We start from the raw sequence: 8,610 nt of genomic DNA on the forward strand, positions 1-8,610 counted from the left end.
TATCGCTGGCGTCGTCGGCTGGATCAAAGCCTGTCTGTACTTTAGTATTATTGAGTGGTTTTAGCGCGGCCTTGACGGTGCTGGCCCTGCCGTAGCAGACGACGGCTGATACGCTACGGGAGGAAATCGGCGGTAAAGTTCGTTCGATCCCTGCGGAGCAGTTTTTTAACGCGATAGCGTTAAGGAGCTCGTGTCGCAGAAAAGCCGGTGTCGTCGGCGTCGGTGTCGGCGTCGGCGGCGTTGACCATGAGCGATAAATCACGGCAGGCGCTTCATAAATAAAAAGCAACTTCCAAGATTGGCCCGGTGGGCATCGAACCCAGGTCTCCGGAGTGTGAGACGGAGACGCTACCACTCAGCCACGAGTTCGATGCTTCCAAGCGGTGCAAACGCGCCTCTAGTGAATGCGGTGTTGCCTTCGAAACGAGCCGTGGAAAGTTATACTGCGGTGTATATCGGTAATTATGAACATGTAACGTACAGAAGTCACAATTACACGAGTTGCGAAGTGCGTTTCCGCTGCATTTCTTCTGCGCTTTCTGCACACGCAGAGCCATCTTGCGGCAAACACAGAAGACCCCCTCCTCTCAATGTACGGCGCTGCCCCGAAAGGAGGCGCGCCGCGCGCGCATTGGGACCGCTGCCAGGCGCGTCGCGGGACTCCCTCTCTCCTGACGACGCTTCGCCGTGCTCCCGGCATCTCCCGGTTTAGATTACTATCTATCTCTCTGCCCGTGCCGATCACGACGTTTGGCTGGCGTAGATCGTTTCCCCTCCGAGACACCGAGTTCTTTGGTTCGTTTCTTTCGCTCAGGCGCACGTTTCGTTGCCGCGGCGAACGCTGCGTTGCTCGACGCTCACCGCGTGATAGGTGGGCGCTAAGTCCGATGCGGGGCGCATCGTAAGTGATCGCTGTGCCGTAGCGCATTGTCTTATACCCCTTGGCGGGTCGACGGGAACGCTGTCGCGTCCCACTCTTGAAGGCGAAGCTTAAGCGTCCTCCAATTTTTTCAATCGATATCTTACTTTGTCAGTCGGTAACTGACCTTAAGAATGTCGTGTTGGAATTGCGGAAGAAATAGAGAAAAGCACCATTATTTAAGGTGTATTTAAGGCGTAAAGCGCGCGCACGTTGAGCATTCGTGTTGCTGAAACACGACGCAAGCATGCGGTGTGCTCAAACACGCGCGTAATTACCAGAGTTTCAGGTTTTGACAGCGTGAAAGTATGTGTACGTGGTTTCGTAGGTTCATTTACGTACCTGCAGGATAATTTTGTTCGGCCGGTGCGTGAGAGATTCCGACTTCTGTTCCGCGCCTTTTACTGTCAGCACTCCATAATCAAAAACACGAAATTATTTGTCGCAAGAGATGGAAAGCAACATGCAGTGCATATATGACGCATGCGATACCCATTTACTTAATTGGACGCACAAAAATGTTAACGTTAAGCAGTAAAAATGTTAATCCTTATCAGCGGGCTTGCGGTCCTTTGCGGCCTTTCTCGGCTATTATAATCCTGCACACAAAACGTGCGAGTAGCCGCTGCTCATGCCTCCAATATCGAGCACGCGTCCGGCAACAGCCGGACTAGCAATTGCAAATACGCGGTGGCACACTTGTGAATTGCTTATTTGCACCTGCAGTAATACGGTGTGAATGATGAAAACGGGAACACATATACTAAACGGATGTTTACGGGCGCAGATGAACAGTAAGAAGCTGCGCTCAGGAGTATATAGTGAGGGTCCGCGAACCTTTCTGCATTTCGCTATGCGGTTTAGTTCGGGAGACGCGAGTGATTGCTTGGCAGTGAGTATGGCATGCAGCGACGTTATTATGCTAGGCAAGACACAACGTTTTCAAGTAAAGAAAAAAACAAAACATCCGCATTTTAATACTTCCACTGCCGTACATGTTACCTGAGTGAACGTCACTTCGCGCCCGCGGCGGTCGCGTGCTTTGGGTAAAAAAAAAAAAAAAGCGCCGTCGGCACCATGGCGTTTGCCGCACAGTTCCTGGTCGGACCATCTGGGAGACGTCCCTGCTGGATTTTGCCGACCTCGCCGAAGAGGCTGTCCCGCTCTTCACTTCGTGGATAGCTTGCAGATGCGCGACGCCGGTTGAAGAAAGCTGTCGGAAAGAATGCGGGCACGCGCACGCGTGCGGAAATCATGCAGGACTGTCGCGTGGGAGACTCCGTGTCAGCGGCGGCATAATTTGAGAGGTCGCTGACTGACTGGCTTGACGCTGGTCCACCGAACCTCTGCAATGAAAACGTTCACACGGAATGTCAAAACGTTATTGACTGCATTACAAATGCGATAGAAGAATCGCGGTACGCTTCACGGCGCAGCTATTATTACGCCATATGTCCGTGGATGAATGAGTCCATACTTGCCCTACTGAAAAGGACAGACTACTATTATAATAAATTGAAACATAACAAAACTAACAACTACGGCAAAAGCTAGTTTAAATTTTTTCGAAACAAATCAGTTATGCTAATTCGCAAATCAAAGGTCTATTGTACGAACTTGATTAAACGAATAAATGGCAATGGTAGGCAAATACGGAAAATAGTAAGAGATGTAGTAGGATTACAGGATAAACAGTATGTTACTCCCGAAAATCTGTCCCCTCAGATTGCTAATGACTTCAATGATTATTTCTCAAAAATTGGTGACAATATGTCAAAACACTCTGTACTTGCAATTCCCACAACCAGGATCCAGGGAAGTGTCGACAGTGATTTTTCGTTTCGTGAAATAACTCTTGAGGAAATGAAAAGTATCGTAGGCAAATTATCGGCTAATATGGCATCCGGACTTGACGGTATTCAAGTTAAGATATTGAAAAACAATATTGATGTCTTATGCGTGCCCCTTTGTCACGCGTTTAACCATGCGATAAGTAGTAATGGTTACCCAAATAAGTGTCAAAGGTTATCCCTGTGTACAAAACTGGTGATCCGAACCATCCGAGTAGTTACAGACCTATTTCAATTCTTAGCGTAGTTAACACACTATTTGAAAAGCTCATTGTACTACAGTTAAATGCATTTCTTGTAAGCAATAACGTTATCTACCCGCAGCAGCATGGCTTTGTGGCAGGTAGATCTTCATCAACCGCAGTTTTAACACTTTCGCGTTCCCTTAAAGGGCCCCTGAAACGGTTCGGACAAATTTTGTAGATGCGTAGGGTACAGCTTAAGTAGAACATTCGCACCACAATTTAAATGAAGCGTTACGTATTAATGGAGCTACAAGCGATGAGAAGTTACCCTTCTCCCCAGCCATGCTTTTCCTCCTCAACTCGTTCGCCGAGCAAGCGGGGCTAAGCTCCGCCTTTACTGGTCCTGCGTCACGATGCGACGTCACATCGTCCACTTCCGTTTGTTTGGAGCCCGCCCACGCCCGTGCGAAACCTCTCCGCTAGCCGCTTGGCTGTCGACCCTAAGCGAGAGCTATCGAAGCAGCGTGCGTTGCGAGCATTCTGTCGTAGCTCCGAACGTGTCTGGTATTCCGGTAACCACAGGCAAGCTGGTCATTTCGGCAAATGACTGGAGGCATAAACTGAAGCTGATGAAGGAACTTTGGCGTAGACGTACGTGAGCGGCCTGATCGGTCTGCACGGTCCAGACACTTGTTGGCGCAGCGCTTAACCAGCCAAACAAAGCGCTAATATTGCTCTAACCAAGTGTAAAACATGTTAAACATTTATAAAAACAACGTGTTCATGATTACACTCCTGCGAGAAATACGCACCAGCAGCAAAAAAGAATACGCTTCGTTGCTGCTACTGCGTATGGTTAAGCTCCATGCCACCAGGTGGCTGCACCGTGCAGACCATTCACATTTGCCCTTCTGCTCATCTCGGCTCATCCCGTTACGGCACAGTCAAGCGGCCAGACCTTGTCCCCTTGCGCTTACGTTTGCCCTAATACGGGACTCGCGAAACGCTATTGCGTTAGTAATCTTCCGGTGTAAAGTGACGGCCGCAAACGCGCAAATCCTGGCGCCGATCGGATAGCTGCAGTCCGATGCGCAGCAGCCAGTTCGCTCGTACGCTGCCTTGCAGAGGGACACGATGTCGCAGCTTGACATATTGCCAGTCGCTACGTTTGCAGTCCACAAGGCAACAAAGTCGAATCATAGTGCTCGCGAAAAGACTGAGACCTACTCTGACCGCGGAGGTCTCGTCAAAATGGAGTACGTTGTAACACAAGCAGACGACACTTGCTGTGTGCCGGAAGTGCTTAAGTGTACTGAAAAATTGTTCTTGTGCATTCTCTTTATGTTACTTTCTTTTTATAAAAACAAATTAACTAACATTCCAACTATTAAGAAGATCATTTGTTTACCATAAAGTTGGAAAAATTATCAATCACGCGCCCTGGTCAGCCAATCGGATAGCTCGCCCCACTGACGTCACATGGGTGACTTCGGTCATATGGGTAGGGGCGGCTTAAAATTCCGCCGAGCAGTGCGCTGCGATCGGAAGCAATGTGCATTTTTAAAACCTTATAATAAATTACACGCTTTACGCAGAGCACTTAGATGTGTCAATTAATGATCAGAAGGACCTACTCTAACGACTCAGTACGTTTGTAGAAAATCGTCAAAAGCGTTTTAGGGTTCCTTTAACTCTGCTCTTAACAAGAATAACATTGCTGTGTCAATTCTTTTTAATATAAATAAAAGGCGTTCGATACAATCTGTCACTCCATACTGTTAGAAAAACTGGAATCTTATGGTATCGGTTGAAACGCGCTTCAATTCATCCACAGCTACTTTAAGGCACGAAGGCAACAAGTGGTAATTAACAAACAACCTTCTGCTTTCACCGATATCGTATGCGGTGTAGCGCAAGGCTCGGTCTTAGGCCCTATTCTGTTTTCATTATACATAAATGATTTACCGGAGGCACTTGTCAAAAAAAAAATTGTACTTCGCAACTTACCATGTAGAAACTGTGCCTGCGTGAATTCAGGGTGTCTAGGGCCGCCTAGTCAGGTGACCACGTGTGTCACCTTTAGCCCTCTTCACCCGGACAACTGCATATTGCCTAATTTCAATAAAGTCAAAGTCAAAGTTTTGATGTACGCTGACGACACCGCCTTAGTGTACTCAGGCGACTCACTCTCGTCATTACAAGACACTATATCTGGTGAACTGCTAAAAGTTGCTAAATGGTTTTCAGAAAATAGACTAGCCCTAAGTACTGATAAAACTAAGTATATCATATTTCACTCTAACAGGAAAATACTAGACTACAGTGCGTTCACTTTGACTCTAGCGAACCAAACTCTGGATTGTGTTGATTCATTTAAATATTTAGGTGTTACTTTAGACTGTCACTTGCACTGGAGAGAACAAATTAGCGTATTCTGTAGAAAACTCGCTTTGAGCTGTTAAACACTGGCCCGTGCCCGGCAATATTTTCCTCGTGCTTTGCTTCGATGCATATACTTTTCTTTGTTTCATACCAACATAAGCTATTGTTGTGAAATATGGGGCCTAACCTATAAAACTTACTTAACACCTATAGTGCAGTTGCAAAAACGCGCCCTAAGAATAATAACATTTTCCTCCGTTTATCACCCAAGTAGCATTCTGTTTACTGACCTTTGTATTCTTTCTTTCACGGTGTTAATAAATTATAAGATCACTTGTTTAGTTCACAAAATACTCAACACCAACTTTCCCTTACCCAACACCATATTTAACTTCCCACGTGCAAACACCAGGCAAGCAACTAACTTTAACTTAAACCTTCCTTATTGTAGTAATGCCTACGGTGAACGATTATTATAGTTCTTTGGCGCTATAACTTGGAACACTGTGCCTGTGGAAATAAAGGTAACCAGAAATATTGATCTTGTATGCAAACGCTTCTTCTTGTCTAGCCAAACGTAATAGCTCTTCCTTAAAAAAAAGTACTTGTTCATGTAAATAATGTTCTTGCTGATTGAGCAGATATGTACTTGGTTGACCTGTATATGTACTTTTGTGTATTGGACCAGCTACTAGCCACATAGGCTATTGCATGGTCCAACTATTTTGTACGCATTCCTTGAATTGTTTAAATAAAGCTCACTTTTTGATTGATTGATTGATTGATTGATTGACTGATTGATTGATTGAGTGAATGCGAAACAGGGACACGGTTTGCCCCTGATGGAGTTTTTGTCCATCGCTCAGGGGAAAATGGCTCGAAATATTTATTATTTCACCGTACGCATGCACTGCCGAATTAGCTAGGCCTGCTAGGCGGCATGCAGTGGAAAGTGTAGCTCAGCAGACAAGCTTACGCGGAATTTCCTGATCGTGCTTTGTACAGCAGGTAACGATGCGGATGCTTGGGATGCGACACCAGAAGCGAATGAAAAACAAACAAACAAACAAACAAACAAACAAACAAACAAACAAACAAACAAACAAACAAACAACAACAAAAACAGCACACAGGACGCCTATACGCGAAATTTGTTTGTCAGTACAAACTTCACTAATATTCCGGCTCATTTGACGTAGCTTTACTATATATATAGAGGAGGAAGAGAAAGAAGTGCCCAGAGCTCACTGGTGTTCTGGGCCTCTCGCTGTTATACATTTTTTTACGTTCTTGTCATTTTCGTGAGAGTTATTTCATCAAGGATGAGCAAGAAGATGTACCCACGACCACCTGAACAAGGTCAGTCGTCTACTTCATCGCTCAATGTTGGAGGACGTGCCTTTGGAAGCTCGGACCAGCTCGATTCCTGGGAGAGCTCAACGCCAGAAGCCATGGACTCTGACAGCGAGTACACCGTAGTCATGGGCCGCCGCATGAAGAAGATGCGCCGTATGTCGACTGAGGCGACTTCATCGTATCAGAGTGAGCAAGAATCCTTCATGGTTTCTTACGTGCCACTCTCGACGTCACACAGCATGAACTCCCTCAGCAGGCAGTTCCTCACCGAATATTTTGAAAGTGTGGCCCCTGGGCAAATTAACGAAATCAGGATCAACGCTCGCAAGAACATCCTGACAATAGATGTGAAAAATTCCGCAATACTTGAGAAGTTAAAGAACATTCCACAGTTAAGCGCAATCCCCGTCCGCTCCTTTATTACTTACGGGAAGGAGACAACAACTGGAGTAATTTCCGACGTAGAGCTTGAAATCAAGCATGCGGACCTCAAGAGTCTTTTGAGGTCATCGGTGCGCATTCTTGACATTCACCGCTTGGGGGACTCCCGATGCATCAAGTTAACGTTTGCTTCTTCGACATTACCAGCGTCTGTCAAAGTGGGCTACGTTATACACCGAGTACGACCATTCGTTCCGAGGCCTATTCAGTGCCGGAAATGTCACAAGTTAGGACACGTGAGCGCCGTTTGTAGAAACAAAGCCACCTGCTCGCGTTGCGGCGGAGAGCATGATACCACCGACTGTGAGGCGTCTCCCAACTGCACTGGCTCTCACGAAGCGACTTCGAAGGAATGCCCGAAGATAAAACAGGAGGTTCGTATCCTTCGAAAAATGGCAAGAGACCAATCTTCGCGTACAGAGGCTGCTCAATCTGTTCGCCAAAGTGGCCAACGCTCGCGACAGAAGCATCACAAAACCATTCCAGGAGAACTACCTAGCGTGGCAGAAGTACCACGGTCACCTCTGCCTGCGCGTCCACCGAGGACGGTAACGGCGTCTACTGATAATCCAAGGTCGACGAGAGCACGCGGCAAACATTCACCTCCACCGGCTGATACAGACAGGGAATGGCCTTTGCTGCCCTCTAGGCCCACGGCCTTGCCAGCGGGCACTAGCGGTCCTCTGCGCCATGAAGCCAAGAATCATAGGGCCAATGAAACCGGCGACACTACGAGCAAGCAAAGAGATGAACACAATGAGGAGAGTGTACAAAAAATGCTGAAGCACCTAGTAGAATCAATGCGCGTGATTCTCGGTGGTCTCGAGACTCCGGCCGCTAAAAGTGCCCTACAAGTGCTCGCCGTGCTAGAGCCGCTTATCGCAGGTCTTTTTCTATAAATATTTTGTTTGGCGCTTGTGCTGTTCACGCAGGGGAGGCCCCCACCAGCTTCGTCCTAACGCCTTTATTTTATGTTCACTCAAACTGGTGACTACAAACTTGATGCGAAGCCTGATTGTGGCTTCATGGACGACATATCATCAGAGTGTTGAACTTGCTTTCGCCTTTGCGCATCTCTCTTGCTATGTCATCATCATCCCTCATCACATCTTTATGTCCCCGTTCCCCCTACCCCTGTGCAGAGTAGCAGGCTAGAGCACCTTAGCTCAGGCCGACCTCTCTGCCTTCTTTCAATTAAATTATCTCTCTCTCTCTACTATATATAGAGTACATTTGCGAGAAGAAAAAAGGCAGGGCCACTGTGATGCAACCATGCCATTTCATGCATTTAATTTTTACCACAGAAGCGCTTTTTCTCGAGGTCTCCCGCCGACTTCCGTGCGTCATTGCCCGACATGGCTCAACGCAGGACAGGAATGAGTCGTCGTACACGTATAGCCATCTGTTACTACGGGTGCGCCGGTCACCGCTCTGTTTTCTGTGGAATTACGCAACGAAACAACAAGCGCTACCAAAA

This window comes from Dermacentor albipictus, chromosome 1 (genome assembly GCF_038994185.2).
Source record: "Dermacentor albipictus isolate Rhodes 1998 colony chromosome 1, USDA_Dalb.pri_finalv2, whole genome shotgun sequence".
Lineage (NCBI taxonomy): Eukaryota > Metazoa > Arthropoda > Arachnida > Ixodida > Ixodidae > Dermacentor > Dermacentor albipictus.